Source organism: Mustela lutreola, chromosome 2, assembly GCF_030435805.1.
Source record: "Mustela lutreola isolate mMusLut2 chromosome 2, mMusLut2.pri, whole genome shotgun sequence".
In the NCBI taxonomy this organism is placed as follows: Eukaryota; Metazoa; Chordata; class Mammalia; order Carnivora; family Mustelidae; genus Mustela; species Mustela lutreola.
In genome coordinates, this window is record NC_081291.1 from 198,304,186 (window position 1) to 198,326,918 (window position 22,733).

A 22,733-nucleotide genomic window follows, 5' to 3' on the forward strand; every position below is an offset into this window, starting at 1 on the left:
CATTATCCCCCAAAGTCCATGAAGTTTACATCAGGATTCACTCTTGCTGTTGTACTTTCTCTGGGTTTGGACACATATATAATGGCATCTATTGTCATTATATTATATAGAGTAGCTTCACCATGCTGTGTGCTCATTATCACATCCTTCCTTCTAACCTGCTGCTGTAAATATATGTGTGTAGGGTTTTGTGTGGACGTATGTTTTTAACTCCTTTGAGTGAATACCAATGAGCACAAGAGCATGTTTAGTTATAAGAAAAAAAAATGTCTTCCAAAGTGGATCTACCATTTTGCATTCCCCCCAGCAGTGAATGAGCATTCCTGTTACTCCACATCCTTGACAGCACTTGGTGGTGTCAGTGTTTCAAATTTTGGCCCTTCTAGTAAGTGTAAGTTTTGTCTCAGTGTTGTTTTAATTTGCTTTTCTCTGGTAACTTATGATGCAGAACATCTTTTCATATGCTTATATACACCATCTCTACATCTTCTTTGATAAGGTTTCTCTTAAGGTCTTTCGCCCATTGTTTAATTAGGTTGGTTGTTTTCTTATTGTTGAATTTTAAAGTTCTTTATGTATATTGGATAACCTACACACACACACACACACACACACACACACCCACCCCTGTCAGATAGGTTTTTTGCAAATATTTTCTCCCAGTAAGTGGCTTGTCTTTCCATTCTCTTGAGGCACCCTCTTCTTTGTGAAAACTATTGTTGCTCCAGTATAGAACTGGGACACTATGTTTAACTGAAGTTCAATAACTAATTCATATTAATGACACCTAGAAAACTAAATCTACCTATAAAACAAAAATTGTAACAATATGTTCTGTTTGATAAGTCAAAATATGCAATTATATATATATATATTTATATATATATATATATATATATATTTGTGTTTTGTTAATGGAATAAAGTTACAATTCTGAAAATAATATGTGGAATATTCCCTTCTCTAATAATGTCATATAAAATCCATAGTTCTCTAAGATCTTTCTTATAGCCAAAGAAGTAGGGAACAATAGAAAAAAGAACCGATTAAACTGTGTTCAATTCATGCACAAATCACTTCCACTCTATTTATTTTTTTAGTTACACATAGCATTTTGGGAAATAAAAAAGCTCTTTATTCATGAAGGTAATATGAATAAAATTATCTTTGTTTTACTCACAAAATGAAGGTTGTTGATAAACAAACAACCACAAAAAACAATGTTGTCACTCATATTAATGTCATAATAGAAAAAAGATTGCTTGCAAAATATGAACAGTAAGTTCCTTCTGGAGCCCCTGACATAGTTTCAAATGTAAGCATCCCATGGAATTTTCATTCGGTTCTCCTGGAGAGATGTAAAGACTGATTGTAGTCAGACCACCAATATGGGAATAATCTGGAGAATTCCCATTATGGATCTGGAGTAAATTTGACACAATTGACTACAGATGTCAGCATATGAATAACCCATGTTTTGCTAATTCTGCCCACTCTTGGTTCAGCCACACCCCTTTTAAGGAGAATCTGTCATCACACATACAGAAGATATCCAGACCTGTAGAATGGCACTACACCAGCACAACTACAAGTTAGTGGGAAGGTGGAGGGCAATTTTATCTGAAATCAAAATTATCTTAAAGTATCAGTAATACACAGTGCATGTGTGAGGATAAAATCAGGTTATATGTAACTTCTAAAGTAGAATGTGTTATCTGTAATTGAGAACAAACATTGGAAAACGGTCTAGAGAGATGTGGTGAACAGAAAACTGAGGTGGAGACACTTTTGTATATTGTAGAATGAAGTACCTCTACCCTCCTGGGAATAGCATTAATTAATAATTACTCTGTTTTTGATTCACCAAGCATCCTTATATTATGCTGGGCATACTCACCTGACTGCAGAGAAACAGTCCTGTCAAATAATCCAGTGGCCAAAAGGGAATAATGAAGTCATGCCCTTCCCTACTGTACTGCCAGTATTGCCTTAGATCTAGGACTTGGTCTTAACTGGACACCATTGGCTTACGCTCTGCTTGTTTCCAAAAGCTTAACCCCTTACTTCTGGAGATGCAGTTGGTGAAGTTATATGAATATTTAATATCAAGTCAAGGAAACCCTCATGGTGCCCCCCATTAAGTAGAAACGAATGCCTTGGCTTTATGTCTTTGTTGCTTAACTCTAATAAAAATTCCCATTTTGCTAAGCAGAAGTTCTTATAGCTCTTCCTTCCCATGAAAGCTAAAATTAGTTGATATATAAGGCATAGCTATTAAGTGTTCAAGAAAGATGCTAGACTTACAAGACTGCTTCGTATGTGAGCCTCACTTATATGTAAGTCCGGAAGTAAAGTATCATACATACTTAAGATAAATGCTCTTCTTCTTAAAAAAAAAAAAAAAAAAAAAAAAATATATATATATATATATATATATTTAGGTGAGAGAGAGAGAGCAAGCTCTAGTGGGAGAGGGAGAGGCAGAGAGAGAATCCTAAGCAGACTCCAAGATGAGTGTAGAGCCTGATGCAGTGCTGCATCTCAGGACCACAAGATCATGACCTGAACCAAAATCAAGAATCAGAAGTTTAACTGAGCGACTCAGGCAATCCTAAGATAAATGTTCTTCTTAAACAAAGATTAATTAAAAAAAAAAACAAAGATTAATAACATAACCAACAGTTTTACCAGTCTGTAACTTTTTTTTAAGGTTGTATTTATTTGAGAGAAGATGTGAGAGAGAGAGAGAGAGAGAGAGCGAGCACAAACAGGGGATAGAAGCAGACTGCCTGTGGAGCAGGAAGCCCAATGCTGGACTAGATCCAAGGACCCTGGGATCATGACCTGAGCTGAAGGCAGATGCTTAACCAACTGAGCCACCTAGGCGCCCCAGTCTGTAACATTTTAACTTCCCAAATTTACTAATTTAAACTTGATGTTATTTACCTTTTCAATCTCTTAATATATTACTAGAACCTATTAAAAGATCCAAGAAAGTAGAGCATTTATAACGTACATTTTGAATTTGATTTCTTTTAAATCTTGTATTAATTTATCTTGGGCCCTTCCTTTGGGAGACAATCTTGGCACCCTAAATTATAAATTAGCCAAAGCCTAAAATAATCTGTTAATTACTTGTGGGCCAAATTTCTAGGTCCGAAGAGGCCAGATATCCAAAAGCAGCAGAAAAGGCATTTAAAATTACTTAGGTAGTATGCAATATGAAAATTGAATGTTACTCAAATTCTCTATTTTGGAAAAATAAAAATTGAAATATATAATTCCAGAATTACTACAAAAGTAATGGTTAAAACCCTAAATCGCTTAAAATACCAGCGTTAACTACACACTTAAAAACTGCATTCTTCTCCCCAATGCGTGATGGGTAGCGTTATACCAGCAAAGATAACTAGACATGTGTTATCTTCTTCATGCTCATAAATGTTGGATTAGAGAAGCTAATGTTAGAGTTATCAACTGAACCACACAAATTGCTTAGCACCAGACTTATAATTTGAGAATGCTCAATAAATACTAATACCTCTCTATTCATATCTATCTATTAAGGTTTTTTTTTTAAGATTTTATTTATTTATTTGACAGACAGAGATTACAAGTAGGCAGAGAGGTGGGCAGAGAGAGAGAGAGAGAGGGGAGAAGTAGGCTTCTCGCTGAGCAGAAAGCCCAATGCAGGGCTCGATCCCAGGACCCTGAGACCATGACCTGAGCTGAAGGCAGAGGCTTTAACCCACTGAGCCACTCAGGCACCCCCATTAAAGGGTTTTAACATGATTTTTAAGTATACATATTAACTCATATCAGTATAGTAAAACCTCACCTTACTTTATTATATTTATATTATAATTATATCTATTAAATTAATTAATAATTAATTATATTTATTAATTATTAATTATTAATTAATTAATAATGATATTTATTTGAAACCTCTCATTCCAATTGAAATGTTTTCATCAGCTTCCATTTGATAAAAAAAGATAATGAATGGTCTTGAGTTCTTAATGTGCCTTGGTTTTTAGTTATTGTAAGCGTAAAAATAATAATCTATTTAAATTTCTTTAGTAATTATTTGAAGTTATTTAATTCCAAAAAAGGCTTTGTTCTTTGTTTATTCATTCTAATTCTCTAAAGAAATTCTAGGCAATATTATTTGAGGACTCCATTTATATGATTTAATGACTACATTCTATAGTGTCTCTAAGAACAATTTGTGGAAAAAATCTTATTTTTTATGAAAATAATAATTCTATTAGAAGCCTACCCCTTCACCCCCATGGCCTCAATGAAGTATTTTGACTACAAGAATATACAAGTTATTATATATTATTCTTACTCCCATCTAGGTTTTGCTTTTAAATTTCACTTTGTGTTTGATGTGGTTTTATTTCCTTCAGACTTAAGCTTTATTTTGTGAAAACATAAACTGAGGCATATGAAAAAAATTTAATCATTTATTTGGGCAAAAATCGTTTCACATCAGGAAGGACCAAACCAAAAGTGGTTAGAAACTCTCAAAAGTGCTCCGCCAATAGGAACTAAGGGAAAGACCTTTATAGAGAAGACACTGAAATAAAGCAAGAAATTATTTGATTGGCTATTGCTTAAGTAGTTGCTATATTTGGAAAAGCCTAGTTGTTGGTTTGTGATTGGGCATCCTTGGGTAAGTTGAAGCATTACATGCTTAGGTTTGGGATTGCTTATGAAGGCTACTCAGACATTAAGCCACCTCAGTTTAATGGCTTCCTTGTTTAACTAATTTAATAATTTCAGTATGTTTTTTTATTGTCATGAGCTCCTTTTCTTTTCTGCTTTTTAATGCCATCTCTTCTTACCACCCCACTACCCAATCACCACTGTGCAAGTGCCACCTGCAACCACAGCATACCAGTTTCTTTTTCTCCACTCTTATTGAGGAACATTTGGCATACTTCAGCTCTTTAAGCCAAAGGCATCTAGCATGGTAGTTTGATTTACATATATTATAAAATGGTTGCCACAATTTGTTCCACTAATATTTATCTTCTCATAGAGATGCAATAAAAAGAAAAGAAAGAGTAGGGGTTGGGGGTTGGTCCTTGTGATGAGAACTCTTACAGTTTCCTCTGAAAAACGTCCTATCCATGCCACAGCACCCACCCTGTTTCTGTCCTTTTTTTTTTTTTTCCCCAACTTTCCAACTTCTGGTTCAAATAAGTTAGAATCTTTCAAGTAGTTTGCTCATGCAATTTCCTCTGTTAAAGATTCTCAGAGCATGGATCACTAAAGAGGCACAGTAAAAGGCAGCATTATTTCTTACCAAAATTTTGAAGAAATTTAAACAAAAGTTGATGTTTATTCAATTTTCTACTTTGTCCCAAGCGCCACATTTTAACAATAAAACTTGTGCTTATATCCCTTGATATGGTGAGCAAGGAAAACATAGATGGAAAGACGGTGATGGGGGAATTCCTAAAAATGGGAGCAGCTTCTGAAATGTAGGAGACATTCAAGTAGAGAAAAAAGAAATGAAACTGACTCATGCAATAGATGAGTCCAAAAAAGTAATTTGGCTGGGAGGTCAGCAAACTGTAGCCCCTGGGCTAAATCCAGGACCTGTTTTTGTAGTCTACTTGCTAAGAATGATTTTTTATATTTAATATATGTGTGGAAAAGCAAGCAAACTTGTTTGTATGTAAAAAATTGATGAATTACAATTTTGTTGTCCAGAAATAAAGTATACTGGAACCCTACCCTTTTCCTTCATTTCATGCATTGTTGGTGACTCCTTTCATGCTCTAATAGCAGAGTCAAGCAGTTGCAATAAAGAGCTTATGACATACAACACCTAAAACTTTTCTTATCTAGCCCTCTACAGAAAAGCCTGCTGACCCTTGGTTTAGAACATTTCCCTAAGCTATTTTTTCCTAGCTGATCAAATCAGTGTGCATTGACTGACACTCTGGGATTTCAAGTTTAAATAAACCAATAATCAGCTGGTACATTCTGATTTTTCCAGGAGTGTTTTCTTGACAATCACACAAGAACAGTGCTCACAGTCAGTAAAAGCAGACGCCTTGGTGTATTTGTTCCTTTAAAAGAAAAAATAAAAGATAAACTGTTTATTTTGTTATTTTGAGATAACTAACATTTTATGTTGTAAGACATTAAACAGAAAGATACCATGTATTATTTATTGGGTTTTCTCCAGTGGTAACATCTTGAAAACTGTAGTACAGTATCACAACTTAGATACTGACATGAATACACTCAAGATCCAAGATATTTCCATCACCATGAGGATTCCTCATGCTGCCCTTCTACTGTCACACCCCTTCCATCGCACTCCCACCCCTGCCTTAACAACCCTTACACACTAATCTGTTTTTCATTTCTATAATTTTATTATTCAAGAATTTGGAAATTAGTTATATGGAATGTAACCTTTGGAGTTGCAGCGTAATCTTGGGTCACTCAGCATAATTCTCTTGAAATCATCCAGGTTGCTGAGCATATCAACACTTGGTTCTTCTTTTTTGCTGAGTAGTATCACATCCTATGGATGTGCCATAGTTTGTTTGTGACTACTCATCAGCTAAAGGACATCTGGGCTGTTTCCAGTTTGGAGCTATTAGGAAAAGAATTGCTGTAAATATTCATGTACAGGTTTTTGCATGAATATAAATTTTCATTTCTTTGGGATACATGCCCAAGAGCCAAATTGCTGGGTTGTATGGTAAGCATGTTTTGTTTTGTTTTGTTTTTTCTTTTTTCTGGGGGGGTGGGAGGAGGTTTGGGGGAGAGAGTAGGTGAGGAGGAGAAGATGAGCGAGGACAAGAATCTTAAGCAGGCTCAACATCCAGCATGGAGCCTGACACAGGGCTCAGTCTCACCTCCCTGAGACCATGACCTGAGCCAAAATCAGGAGTCAGACACTTAACCAACTGAACCACCCAGGCGTATGCTTAGTTTTTAAAAGAAAATGACAGATTGTTTTCCAGAGTTGCTGTACCATATTACATTCTCATCACCGATAACATGAGTGATCCAATATCCTCACCAATGTTTGGGGTTGTCACTATTTTGCTTTGTTTCATTTTAGCTCTTCTAATAGGGGTGTAGTGCTATCACATGGTTTTAATCCACATTTTTCTAATGGCTAATGCTGTTCAGCGTCTTTTAATGTGTTTACTTGCCATATCCTCTTGGATGTATATCTTCTTGGATGAAATGTCTCTTCTTATCACTTGCCCATTTTCCATTTGGATTATTTGATTATTATTTTTTTTTTTTTACTGTTGAGTTGTGAGAGTTCTTTATATTGTTTAGATACTTGTCCTTTGTCAGGTATGTGGTTTGAAAATATTTTCTTCCAATCTGCAGCTTGTCTTTTCACCCTTTTAATGGACTTTTTTATGGAGCAAAAGTTTTTAATTTTGACAAAGACAATTTATCAGTTTTTATGGATTGTGATTTTTGTGTCAATTGTAGGAACATTTGACCTAGCCCTAGATCCCAAAGATTCTCTTTGAGGTTATTACCTCAAAGTTTTATACTTTTATGTTTACCTGTAAACATAAAAGTATATTTTATATTCATTGTAATATAATTCATTGTAATATAATTATATTCATTTTATATTCATTGTAATAGCATTGATCAAAATGAATTCATTTGGTATTCATGTAGATGTCACATGTACTTCCATAGGTGTTTCATTGTAAATTAGCATTTCTCAGAGGACACTTAAAATAAGTGTTACTCAAAGTCCTCATTACACATATTGCCGAGATTAGTACATTAAGGATCATATACTTACATAGTACTAATGCATTTCTGCCACTTAAAATACTGCATTACCCATTTCTGATATCTAGCAAATATCTAATATCTCAGAGTGGTTGTAATCCACTCTGAATTTATTCTTGTATAGGATGTATAAATTTTGTATAGATATAAGTAAAATTTCTTTTTGTGCCTGTGGATGATCAATCACTCCATTACCATTTGTTGAAAAGACTACATTACCTCCATTGAATTGGTTTTGCATCTTTGTCAAGAATCAAATGGTCATATTTGTGTGGGTCTATTTCTAGCTTCCCTGTTCTGTTTCATTGATTGACATGCTTATTTCACTGAAATACCTAAGTCTTGATTACAATCAAATGGTAATCTATTGTTATATTTATTATTAATGACACACTATTTTATAGATATATAATATTAAACCCAGTGTCAGTATATTAAATAATATACTATTACATAATACATCTTGAAATTAGACAATTCCTCCCAATATATTTTTTTCTGAAATTGTTTTAGCTATTCTAGTTCCTTCCTTTGCATTTCAGTATAAAGTTTAGAAATAATTTTATCTATCGCTGCCAAAAATTTCCCCTTATATCCATTTGAGAAGAATTGACATCTTTACTATGTTGAGACTTGCAATCCATGGACATGGTATGTCTTTCCAAATCTCTTAGGTTTCTTTCATCAGCATTTTATAGTTTTCAGCATACAAGCTCTATACATTTTTTAGACCTATATTTAAGTGTTTACATTTTGAATTATTTTAAATTAATGTTGTATTTATGTTTCTATGTTTTATTTCCTTTTTCTTTTCACCTTATTACTCCAGCTAGAATAAAACTCAAAGCATTAAACTGAATAGATGGTAAAAGTGAATGTCCTTGACTTATTGCTGATCTTATGGGGACAGCATTTAGTTTTTTACCATTAAGTAGAATGCTTACTATAGCATTTTCTTTTTTAAAAATAGAAGATCTTTGTCAAATTGAGATGTTTCCCTCTATTCCTAGTTGTCAGAGTTTCCAATCATGAATGGGTCCTGAATTTTTCTTCATCTCTCAATATCATCATGTGATAATTCTTCTTTAGCCTATTTATGGTGGATTATATTGATTGATTTTCAGAATATTTAACCACTTGCATCCATGGAATAGCCTTCAACTGATCATGGCATATAATACTTTTTATATATTGCTGAATGCTATTTATGGGATACAGTATTAAAGATTTTAAATCAGTGTTTGTGAGGGATATTGGTCTATGTGTTTCTCTTTTTCTGATATTTGTGTTCACTATCAGGATAATATTCATCTCATAAATAAATTGGAAATTGTCCCCTCTAGTATTTTCTAAAAAAAAACACCAAAAAGTGTAGAATATGTGTGTGCTAAGTCTTCTTTAAATATTTGTTGGAATTATCCAACAAAACCATCTAGGCTTGGAGTTTTCTTTTTAAGAGAGTTTTTTTTAAATTACAAATTCAATTTCCTCAATAGATACATGGTTATGCAAATAATCTAATTCATATTCGGTGAGTTGAGGTAATTTGTATTATTGAACAATTGGTTCACTCTATCTAAGTTGTCTAAGTTCTGTGTTTAGGGCTTGTAGTTTTCCATTATTGTCTTTAGATGTCTGTAGTGATATGCCTATTTCACTCCTGATTCGCAATTTGTGTCTTTTCTCTTTTTTATTTGTCAGTCATGTTGGAAGCTTGGCAAGAAGTTTATCTATCTTTTCAAAGAACAAACTCATGGATACATTGATTTTCTCTACTGTTTTACTGTTTTTCAGTTTCATTTATTTGTGCTATTATTATTATTTTGTTATTATTTTACTATTATATTATTATATTATTATTTTTATTTTACTTTATGTATTTATTATTATTATTATTATTATTATTTTACCTTTTTAAAATAAAAATATTTACCTATTTTACTTAATTTTACACTTCTTTTTCTTGATTCCTGAGATTGGAGTATGGATTATTGTTTTGAGACTTTTCTCTTTTCTGATATATTCAATTAGTACTATCAATTTCCCTCTGAGTACTGCAAATGTGTCCCACAAATTTTGCTATGTTCTATTTTCATTTTAACTCTCTTCAGTGCATTTTTCTTTGATTTCCTCTTTGATTTATGGCTATTTATAAGTGCGTTAATTAGCTTCCAAATGTTTAGAGATTTTTCTTTTGTATTTCTATTATTGGTTTCTGGTTTGATTCCATTTTGGTCAGAAAACACACTCTGTAGGATTTCAGTTTTGTTGATAATTGCTTTACGGACCAGGATATGACCTATCTTGGAATATATTTTTGGGCATTGGAACAGAATGTAAGTTCTTTTATTGTTGGGTGTATGGTCTAAAAATATCAATTAGATCCTGTTTGTTGATGATATTAAGTTCTATATACTTGCTAATTTTCTATCAGTTGTAGTAGGTATGTTGAAGTTTACAACTATAACCATGGATTTGTCTATTTTTTTTTCTATTTTACCAGTTTTTATTCCACACATTTTGTAGCTCTTTCGTGTATACACATTCAGGGTTGTTATGTTTTCTTCTTGGATATTCCTTCTTATCATTTAATAATGTATATTTCTGTCTCTGGTAAATTTTTTGCTTTGAAGTTCTTTTATTTGATACTAATGTTATTCCTGTTTTATTTGATCAATGTTTGCATAAGACATAGATATAATGTATATGAATTACATGTAATACATATATGTGTATATAAATATATATAACATATTCCTGTGTATATATGTGTACATATATGTAAAAACATATGTTGTTTCCATGTTTTTACTTTAAATCTGTGTATATCATTGTCTTTGAATTGCATTCCTTTTGGACACTACTGTGTCCAAAATTAAGCCACATTTTTTTAAAATCCACTAAGCATATCTCTGTCATTTAATTTGTGTATCCAGACGTATTACATTCAATTAAAAATTTTTTTAAGAGAGAGAGAGTGGAGGTGGGGGCAGAGAGAGAGAGAAACTTAAACTGGCTCCAGCCCAGCTCAGAGGCCCACGTGGGCCCAATCTCATGACCCTGAGATCATGACCTGAGCTGAATCAAAAGTCAGAGGCTTAACCAACTGAGCCATCCAGGTATCCCTCAATTTAATTATGTTATGGCTTAAGCCTGCCAGTTGAGTCTATGTTTTTTTCTCTTTGTTTTTCATATCACCTGCCTCCTTGTATGTTATTTAAATACTTTTTAGAATTTTTAGAATTTCCTCTTCCTAGTATTTTTCAGTGTATTTCTTTGTGTAGTTTTTTAGAGGTTGCTTTATGTATTAGATTTTATATACATAACATCACAGTATACTGGTGTCTTCATTTTACTTGTTCAAGTAAAGTACAGAAACTTTACCTCCCTTTTTTTACCTTTAATCCATACCCATTTATAATGAGCTTAAGTGTTTCCTCTACATACACTTAGAGCCACATCAGACATTGTTAAATTTTTGTATCTGCCATCAAACATAATTTAGAAAACCTCAGAGAAGGAAAGTCTATTATTTTTACTCATATTTTTGTTACTGAATTCTTTATTCTTTTCTAAAGGTCCAAGATTCTTCTTTTATTATCTCCTTTCTGTTTAGACAACTTCCTTAACTATTCTTTCAAGGTGGGGCTACTATTGAAGAGTTCTAATATTCATCCTTCATCTGATAATGTCTTGATTTCCACCTCATTCCTAAAGGATATTTTCCATGGACATAGGATTCTGGATTGACAGTTCTTTCTCTCACCCATTAAAAATGTTGTACTCCTTACTTCTGACCTCCCTGTTTCTGATGAGAAATTTACTTACCAAAATTGTTTTTCCTCTGAAGGAAGATTATATTTTTTCTCTTACTGCTTTGAAGATTTTTTCTTTGTCTTTAGTTTTCAGAAGTTTGACCAAGATATGTTTTGGTTATGAATGCCTTTGTTTCCTCTTGCTTGTGGTTTGCTCAGCCTCTTAAATCTACATGCCTTTTACTAAATTTGGGGAGTTTAGGGCCATTATTTTTTTAGCATGTTTTATGACTTGTCCTCTCTCCTTTCTCTTTCTGGGACTCCAATGGCACAAATCTTTTATCTTTTATTATAGTTCCACAGTGGCCTGAGTCTCTCTTTACTTTTTTTTTTTTTTTTTAAGTGTATTTTCTCTATGTGGTTCAGACTGGATCATTTTTATTGTTCTCTCTCCTTCTGAACTGGCTCTTTCCTTTGCCTCTTTCATTTTTTTATTTATCATAGTTATCATACTTGTCAGTTCTCAAATTTCTATCTGCTTATTCTAGAGAGCTTTTATTTCTTTGATAAGGTTTTTTGTTTGTTTCCACAATGTTCATAATTTCTCATCAAAGCATTTTCACGATAGCTGCTTTAAAATCTTTGTAAGATAATTCTAAAATTTCTCTTATCTTGGTGTTCACAAGTATTGATGTCTCTTTATATTCAGTTTGAGGTGTTTCTGCTTCTTTTTATGACAAATGATTTTCCATTGAAACCTGGACATTTTGTGTATTATGAGACTCTGGATATTATTTAAACCTTCTATTTTAGCTAGCTTCCTCTGACACTACTCCAGCAGAGAAAGGGGGTACACCTTGTCATTGCCAGGTATAGCACTGACACCTGAGTGGGAAGGCTCTGTTTTCCTGCTGGGTGGGGGTGAGAGTTCCTATTCCCCAGGAGGCCTCCACTGATACTTTCCTAGCTAGGAGGGATATCAATGGTTTGTTACTGACCCCGTCATGGCCTCTGCTGTCACCTTACAGATTGGGAAATTGTAGGGTTGGACAGTTTCTAATGTCCTGGACCTCCATTAGGCTTCCTCTGTCTAATGCAACCATAGTAAGGAAGGAGAAAGTCACCTCAGTATTGTAGGGTTCAGGTTGAAGTCCAGGATCCCTATGTAAGCTCCACTGCCATTACATTGGGTTAGGGTAGGGAACTTGTTATCCCTTGACAGGGACTAAAGTTCCAGTTTCCTACTCAGACTTCCTTACCCCATTCTATGGTTGGGGAGAGGAAGTTGGGATGCTTTGTTCTAGGCTACCAAGTGTCTGCAGGAGACTTTTCAATGGGCCTTTGCAGGTATGGGGGTGGCTGTTTTTGTGATATCTGACTAGAGCAAAGTAGTATTGCCCCAGTGCTTTCTGTCTTTCTAGGCTGCTCCTTTCCTGGTCTTTTGGCATCAAAGAACAGGTTTTTCTTGAGGCTTCTCTGGTCTGCACCAATTGGTGTCTCTGGGTTGCTGGTTTCTTCCACTCTAAGTTTTGGATAGATGAGGTAAAAATAAAATCCAGGGAACTCACCTCAGTGTTGTTCCTTGGGTTCTGAAGTCCCTGGCTGTTCTTTCCTCTACTCTCTATTGTTCAGAATCTCCTGATATTTGTTTTATGTACTATGTACTTGCACCTAGCAGGAAGATTAGGAAAAACTGTCTACCACATTTTCCTGGAAGTGAATCCTCCCATTTCCTTTTTTTTTCTTTTTTCTTTATTTATTCTTTATTTGGCAGGATAGCATACAATTTTTGCCCTGTTTTCTATAGGAAACTTAAACAGAATTAAGAAAAAGTAACTAATAAATTTTCCATTAAGAAGAAAATTTGAGACAAAGAACCCATGTCTATCCATAATGTACTTTTCAATATCCATTTCATTTCTACCTTCCAATTTCTTCTAGTTTGTTTCTTGACTACTTTAGCAACAATAAATGCTCCTTTAGTGTTTTATGGCAACTCTTACATTTAGAAGTAAGCTTTTTTCACTAGAAAATTCTCATTGAATGACTTCTGCATGGGGGCATGTTCACGTGATTCATTGCTGTTCCCCTGTGCCTGTCACAAGGCCAACGCACATATGAGTTCTTAATAAATATCTGCTGAATAAGGGGATGAGAACTGAAAATTTAAATTTTTCATTCTATGAGAGCTTATCTCCTTTATTCTTGCTGTGCTGGAGCATGGGACACATGTGTCTGCCGCCTGTGCTTGATTCCCACTGGGCACCCTAAGCATGTGCTTAGGGCATTAGCAAAATTTGCCCGGAATTCCTCAATCTAGAATAAAGCAATTTTAATTTCAGCACACGTGTCAGTTTTTGCTTTATGGTGTAGCACTGTTTGAATTTTGAATTACAAATGAAGAGGACACCAGAATGGTTCCCGTGTGTGTATGTGTGTGCACCCGTGCACATTCGCTCCTGTCACTTCTAAAGAAAGTGACCTAAAGAACATGACACAAAAAGACCACAGACTGTTTTTACAGTCTGTTTCCTAGATCCTGGAATCTTTATGTGTGTGTGTTGGGGGGTGGGGGATGATGAGTTTTTAAGCTAATCATGGTTTGATGATCTTTTAAAATCTTTGTCCTGTGATGTGCAATGTGTGGGCATGCATACATGGCGGCGGGTAATGTTAGTCCATCATTTTGTGAAGTCCTGAATATAATTTTAAATTTTTTGCAAGTAACGATACTTGAGATACAAATCTCCCATCCTTGAACCGTTTTTAAATGCAGGTAATAGAACATGATTCTTCTTAGTACCCCTGAGTATGTTTGGTTTAAATACTCATCATAATACTCGCTTTCCCGTTTGGCTTTAGAGTCTGCTTAAAGTAATGGTGAAAGATTGAATTCACTATAGTTTGGTTAGGAAGTCTGGAAATGTTCGTCCACCGACAGTTTCGTAGCCTGCTGGAATGGAAATTCACTGGGGCGGGGGGACCATTTCATTTTATTGCCTAAGAGGTGTTGATAACATACCCTACATCTTTCCAAGGCATCTTTCGTGCCAAACCGACAAACTGTAGCTAGTGAAGGAACAGAAAGAGCACTTCTTACATGAGTCACTCTCAGCAAACTTACACAGCAGCTGTGCTAGGTACTGATGAAGATTACCACAGAACCCAGTTGCAAGATTTTGTGTGGTCGAGGAGACAACTGCCTCTCTCCGGGGACCACTTCGAAGGGGGTGGCTATAATGCATCCCTACTGTTGCGGGTGGATTTTGTGGCCAGGCAGTACAAAATCAGTGCCAGATAAAATCAGAAAGTAAGAGAAAGCGAGAAGAATCTCACAGATTTTAAACCTTAATGTGAGAGACTACAACAAATGTCCTGAGCTTGTTGCATTTACTAGTTAGAAAAAAGGAGACGGAGGAAGGGATGCGTTTAACTCAGAAAACTTGCAGGGCTTCGGTCTTTTCATTTGAGAACCATTTGGGTGTGTTGTGAAATCAAGTTGCAGAGTAGGCATGTTCAGACCTCTATTTGCTACAGTTAGTAGGAAAGATTACCCCCCCCCCCACCTTAAATAAAAGAAGCCAGAGTTTTCTGTGCAAACTGAAACAGGCGTTGCAAGAATCAGATTCACTTTGGACGAGTCTTCACATTCCAAGTCATCATTGCATTAGGCAGCACAATTCCATCTCTGGTTGATGGGCAGAAAAAGTGGGCAGCTTGCCAGGTAGACGTTTCCATGACTCCCAGCCCCCAAAGGTGATGCGTTTTTCAGCTAATTCAATGAAGAGTGGGCTGAACTTTGGGTCTAAACGAGACAATAGCTGCCTTCGCAGTATCAGCAGAATGGTTGATGGGAATGCACTCTACATTTGGCAGAGAATCATGTGACCTTACGACTGAGATTTTGTGATGGTGCCAACCGAGACTTGGAAAGCAGCAACCGTCCTGACTTTTTTCTTCTTTTCTAGCATGGCTCAGAAAATGGTGGATCTTAATACTTGACTTTAGCCAGACTCAGCAAGCGACTGAGCTTTGAAGCACAACTTCGCCTTTATTCTGGGTTTTTGGCAGGCCACCAGGAGGCTGTCCCTTTCACGCCTGATAAATTCTGCTGCTTATCTCTAAATAGGAAAAAAAAAAAAAAGAAAAATATAAACAGAATATTGAGGCATAACAAGTGAATCCTAAAATTGTATGTGCTTTTTGTTTTTTGGCTTTTCTTACTGCTGATTTTTTTTTTTTTTTAATGTTAATACCCTTTCTGCTTGCTGAAGAATCCAAGTACTTTTTTTTTTTTTTTTTTGGTTTATAATGAACAGGCATTTGAACAGGGCAAACAGGACGGCCGCAGCACTGAGCATGAGATCATTGCAGCCGTGTAGCAAACTGGCACCCTGCCTTCTCACCCTTTTGGTTCAGGAGACAAACGTGTGCAATCCTCATTTCTAAAGTCAGCTCAGCCTGGAAGGATTCCTGGTCTCTCCTACCTTCTACCATTCCGCTGCCAGGGACAGCAAGGATTGGTGCAGCTTCTGCGCAGTGCTTTGTGCCTGGAATACCGAGAAGGAAGAAAAAGAAGACAAGCACCCTGATCCTTTTTTCCAAGAAATAACAGGAGCCCTGAAGAGAAAAAAAAAAAAAAAATCTGAGTTTGTTCTACTCCATGCAAGAGTGCTGAAAAAAAATGAGACGCTCCTGCTCAAAAACAAAAACAAAAACAAACAAACAAAAATCCAAACCAAAACAAACCAAAAAAAAGCAAACATTGGCTTGTATACCTACAGAGACATCGGGCTTTGTAAAGCAGCTTTGTAAGGCAACATAACCAAATGAGCCTTCCTTATTTTTATTATTTCAAAACTATGGCATAATTAGCAATGTATTGCACTTGGTGAAATCGCACCTTTCATATCAGGTATAACTTTTTTTGTTGTTTCTTTTTAAGCCTACTCTTAGATAAAAGGGGATCCTTGAACTTTCAATGTACTCTTATTTAGCTCATCACCCACTTTACTCTTATTAACTTCTTCCTTTTGCTCTCTTGCTCTAATCCTGACTAGAATAGAAACTTACGTAAAAATAGAAAAATGTCTATGGAAAAGATGGTACATGTTTTATTTGGGTTATATGTCGAAGTCTGGAGAGACATTAATATGTTATCTGTGCTTTTCGTGTACAGTATTAGTTTTTGCTATCTAAGAAAAGTGAACATTTAATCCTAGTTGTTTAAAGAAACTAAATCTTTTATTTGCTGTGACTCATAATTTGAAACGTGAAAGAAGAAACTTTTTGGACTTCTAAAAAAGGATCATATTAGGAGATACAGTAAACTGGTGAGAAATAAAATTAGTTTGGGGAAGTTGTATTTAAATTATTTACCAGGATTTTAGTATAACCGAAGTAAGGATGAAAAGATCATGTTCTCAGTTGCTAAGTAGAAAAGAAGCTTGTTCCACAATAATACTCTCTTTTAAAATATATTTTAAAAGAAGCATTTGTCTTAGGGCAGTTGCAGAGAGCGTTGGAAATATCCATTAAGTATTTCAGTGGAAAAAGTACATACAAACTTGTTTTAAGTTTAAAGCAATGATTGGCTCAGCAGATAAATGCATTGCATTCTAATTATTTTGTCTATTTGTAGGAATAAATTGCTAAGTAATTTAAGCATTTTATAACAAAACCAGTTTTGCCTGGTTCAATGGGAAAGGATTAGCAGATGTATTCCACCTATTTTAATTTCAATTAAAACTCTTTCTAAACATATTTAAAAATTGTTAAAAAGAGAAAGTACTTCTTAAAAATACAGCATGTATAAATGAAGGCTATAATTTGCATATTAAGAATTGATGCTATAATATTCTCCATGAAAAGAATAAACTTTGAGCAAACTGTTGTGCTTTTAAAATCATATTTTATCATATTGGAAGTATGTAGGGGAAACAGAGAGAAAATATTATAGAACTGATGATTTCTACCTCCTTTTTTTGTCACTCTATGAAGAATTATGGGAAATTACAATTACCCTATATATGATAACATTCAAATAAAACGTTTTATTAAGTTTATCGGTTATTGTTCACTAATTATTTAAGAAATAGCTCTTGTTCCTTTATGCTGCCTCAGTTAATGGAACGTCAACTTTCACAGGCTTAATTAACATTTATAAACCTGTTTTCATGTTTCAAGATCCTTTAGTTGAAAAACATTATTTTAAATGTTATTTTTAGGAGCCATTAATCTCTACACTCTTAATTATCTTATTAAGCTCCATGCCAAATCCAAATCTCTTTTCAGCTTTCACTAGTTCATTGTGCAAAACCTAGTCGCTTCTTTAACAGCTATGCCTCCTTTCACTTTCAAAACTGTGACTGTGAAAACAACACCAACCAAAATGAACGCGTAAAAGCAAACTATGAAACCACATTATATGTCATATGAGTAGCCTTGGGTGGGGCTCTAGGAGTCTTCCAAGCCTTTAAAAAAATACTTTAAAAGGTTTTGCCCATTTTGATATTGTGTTTTCTTCTCGATCATCTACCTTCATTCCCACCATCCAGCCAGATGATCCTCCTAGACAAGCAATTGTCTGATATTTCTCCTTTTGTGGTTGTTTTAGGGAAAAACTTAAAATGGATATGAGAAGTGAAGAAGGTGATCATAGGAGAAAATCATCTCAGGTAAAAATAAAAAACAAAAGAGCAATTTGCTGTTTTAATATTTTTAAAGAAAAAAAAACAGTGTTGACTGTGTTTAGTTCTAAGAATTCGTTTCATAGTCTTTATGGATCTATCTGTTGGGATTTTCATTGATGGCTTGAGAATTTGTACTATTACCTACCTTTGTGACAAATTTTTGTCTGAGTTTATGATCAATGTGCAGTCTGAGTCCCTTGGAATTATGTATCTGTATATCCATTCATATATCTATATATCCATTAATGTAACGATTGACTAGAAAGTAATTTAGAAAAAGAAAAAATATATTTTTTCATTTGTAATACCATAAAAAAGGTAGTGAAATCTGGAGGGAGGTAATAAAGTTGTGCTTTTTAAAAAATATGACCTAATAAGAGAATGAAACCAAAATATACATTCTTATAATTATGATAAAACCAAAACAAATGTTGCTTTTTATTTCACATCTAAGTTTATGAATACATGTTAAGATATTTTTACTATAATTGAATGCAATTATGACTGTTGATTTTTTACTATAGTTTTTAGCAAGTATGGGAATAATTAGAAAATAAATAATGGTAAAAACTTACATAGACCACATTATCTATATAATGTCTATAAAACACATTTTATTTTATTTCAAAACATGCAAAAACACGAAGCAATTTTTATGTAGTATTACTATTTTTCACAATGAAGATATAGTTTAGAAATGCTAAATATACTGGATATGAGTGAAACGATTAATGATTGTACAACTTACAGTTTTGTTTCTGTTGAGCTTAAGAATCTTAAAAAACGTGTATGTGGCTGGCTTTATGTTTATTCTTTGTGTGTTTGCTTATTGTGTGGTGGTTTAAATATTTTTTTTAATAACAATTTATTTTTGCCCAACCCGTTGACCAGGTAAGAGTTGTAAGTAGCTATATGTTATGTTTTAAGAATATCTTTTTAAAAAATAAATTTATTGTGTTTAAGAGGCAAGTTAGATCTTCTTCCATACAGTAGATCTGAAGTATAAATTTTAGTAGTAGTAACACTGTTAATAGTAATAATGTTGTTAATATGTCATTAATTTTAGTTTTCTGATATTTATCCAAATATTGTTAATTTCAGTATTATTCCAACTATAGACACATATGTATACTTTTAAGACTTTTTAGTGACTTCCTGTGTTCTCTGCCTAGTCAACAAGATCTCCCTTGTTTTATGAGAAAGTTACAATGTTACCCATTCCTTAAAATCACTAACTGAGGTTTTATAAAAGAGTTAAAACAAGCACAGTCTGAGCCTTACACAATTAGCTTAATAGTTAATTTGGTCTTAATTATAGGCTGGTAATACTACATTCATGCTTCACAATTACATAATTCATACATGCATGTATGGATCCTTTTTTTTTTCTTTTAAAACTCATTATTAATTAGAATAGTCCAAATCCAAAATATTCCCCATTAAAACAAAAGTAATCTGTGTAAAATATTTCAGTATACGATTCTTTAAATTCTCATGTATATAAACCTGTATTTAGTGCAGAATATTCATGAAGGCCTTTAACTGGGAATATGCATACTAAGATTATTTTAGCATTAAAAATATTAATGGTGAAGGATCAATATTAATATTTTCATCTGATTTTGTCAGATATTTACAACAAATTCTGCATTAATAGAGAGCCCAAGTGAGATGTTGCCCATTGGCATAAACCCGTAGATCCGATCTTGTGGTGAAATGGACTGCGCAAGCTCGCTTCTATGGGTCTGTGTCAGTGTGGTAATCTAACACAATGCTATAGCCAAATGCTGTTAAATAATATCTCAGCCAAACTCCTGTTAAACTTTAGTCGATTACTTTTTAAGTATTTTATATTTTCCTTTATTTCTCAAGTGTACATTAACCGTCTTTGGTCTTTAGAGGCAACCTCCAATTGTTGACCTCTAGGAAGGGTTTATAGCATAGCCATTCAAAGTTGGATTCCAAGTATAGTAAGTTACTTAAGAAACTTGAATTTTTTATAAGAAGGTTTGAAACAAGAGCTGAATAGAAACGATTCAGAAACTTAAGTTCACATTGTAGTGGTTAGTACACCTCATCAGCTTCAATAAGAAAAAGTAAAAGCTATAACTGGATTTATATATTACTATTGAGCTGATTTCTCTTAAATGAAGTTGAATGCTTATTGGCTTTTAATATTATTAATTGCTAGTAGAACTATATGTCAGGAGAGATGTCAGGGGACATTTTGTATGCTGGAAACCCAAGAGGTTAGGATAATCCTAGTAGACACATATTAAGTCTATTGGTGAAATGTTAGAATATTATATCTACATCCTTGCCAAGCCCATAGGTATATGGCCGCCATATTTGGAGGAGCTGACTGAAGATATGATAAGGAGTTTGAAGCAACATTGGAAGCTGTGTGCATCCGGGTTGAGGTAGTAGGTTGTATGGTTTAGAGTTACACCCTGGGAGTTAACTGTACAACCTTCTAGCTTTCCTTGGAGCACACTTGAGCCATCGAGGAATACTTCATCACTTTTATCTGATTGAGCCAATTTCTGTGCAAGAAGGTAATGTGTCATGAGTATTTTGGATAATCAGTTTGAGCCTTTCTTATATTAAAATGAGCCTTTTATCCCTAAATACCAGATTATTCCATTTACATCTACTTATAAATACTGGCAAGTTGGTATTTCTAATAGGTTGTTACTCCATGAGAAAACATTTTTAAGAATGGGTGAGTAGTGACTTAAACCACATTGATACTTGAATTTTTTAATCACAGATTCACCAAATTTGGCTCTCAATTTTACAAACTAGTCATTGGTCTTTTTAAAATTTTTGTTGGCTACTTAGACACTGGAATTTAAAAAAAAGTCTTCTGGTGTCAATGACTTCATAGTACATTATCTGAGTCTTTCTTATGACACATCACTTTCTCCCTTATGTTATGGTTATCTATGTGCTTGTTTATTTTTTGTCCAGTATATACTAGACTGTAAGCCCCTTGAGGGCAAAGTCCATGCCTTATCTTTCATTGTATCCCCTAAAGTGCTTTACACATAAGATTTATTGGATGAATGAATGGAATATAAAATCTCACCCTGTGATGAGTTTCTATTGAATATTTGAATGAATTACAACAGTAGTCAAAAATTTGAGTATTGTTTGTTGGTCCTAAAATTTTCCTAAATTTAATTCCCACACTGCTCTGCATCAGTAATACCTGTTTTGTTTTGTTTTTACGTGTTGAGTGTGTCCATTCATTCTAGACAAACCGTTTAAAACTTAGGATTGCTTTTTCTCTAGAATAAAAAGTATAAAGCAAACTCATTTTTATTAATAAGTTCATTATAGTTTATAACCCTCAATTTAGATTATGTGTATTTCTTTTGAATTTTTTAAATCCTTTGATTTCCAGATGAATGGTTTTCCTTTCAACATCACCTTTATAAATCAACTTTTGGTATTTTGTGTGCCTCCCTTTTCTTCTGCCCTTTATTTTTGTATAGTCACACGTGTATCAGAAACAACTCAACCAGAAATGTGTCAAAAAATTAGTAAAAAATATATGAAGTATAATTGAGGATTGGATCACATTTTTGTTTGAAGGGAAGGCACCTATAATTTTCTGTCTATACAAAGCAAACAACGTCTCTTTGTAGAATGTTAACTTGCCATCAGTTTCAGTGGCTAGTTTATACAGAATATCTTTCCATCACAGGATTAGTTATAGATATTGGAACTTTAAACTCTGAGTATGAAACATTGAATACATTAGAAAATATTTTTAGATATAAATATGTTAAGAACCATAAGATCCTGCCAGTGCGGTGATAAGCTTCCTATAGAACACTCTGGCACCCAGAATATCTCAGAATCTAGAATTTACCAGCAATGGTGAAGAAGGAACTTTTGTATCACCCATAGGAAGAACACAGGGGGCTTAGAAAGCTAAATACCAATGATTTCAAGCAAAATTATTTGATTCATAAGCAGAGGTGAAAGACTAGTAGTCTCTAAGAAAGAAAGATCTTTTCAAGGACTGATCAAAAGATAATGAAGAGTAGTTGGAGACTGGTCTTGTCAGGAGACAAGAGAGTAAGAGACAGAGAAAATGAGGAGTTCAGAAGGAAAATACTCCTAGAAAAGAGAAACAATTATAATGGTAACAGTTCTACATACAGGTGGAAGAACTAACAACTGAGTGATAAATAATTACATCTTTTTTAGTAGTTTAGCTTTTGAGAGCCTGCAGTCCCTTTCCTGTGTGTGTGTGTGTGTGTGTGTGTGTGTGTGTGTGTGTGTATTCTAATACTCTCGTGTACAGATTTGGAGATCAAATCAGTGTTATTGATGGGCCAAGTAGGATACTATTTTCAAGAAATACCTGTTTCCATGTGGTACAGTAGAGTTAAGTATATCATAGAAATCAACTATGAGGTGCAGTTTAGGGATAAGCTTATGAAAATGCTATCACAAATGCATAAAATCA

General features: G+C 34.1%; 1 long non-coding RNA gene across 2 annotated transcripts in view; it reads left to right on the forward strand.

Moving 5' to 3' along the window:
• LOC131825263 (uncharacterized) overlaps positions 1-20,617 on the forward strand; it is a 111,747-nt gene extending 91,130 nt beyond the window's left edge. For both annotated transcript variants that reach the window (XR_009351179.1, XR_009351178.1), the window contains exon 3: positions 18,178-20,617. This is a non-coding gene — a long non-coding RNA (uncharacterized LOC131825263). The remainder of the gene's footprint in view (positions 1-18,177) is intronic.
• Positions 20,618-22,733: the final 2,116 nt, after the last annotated feature.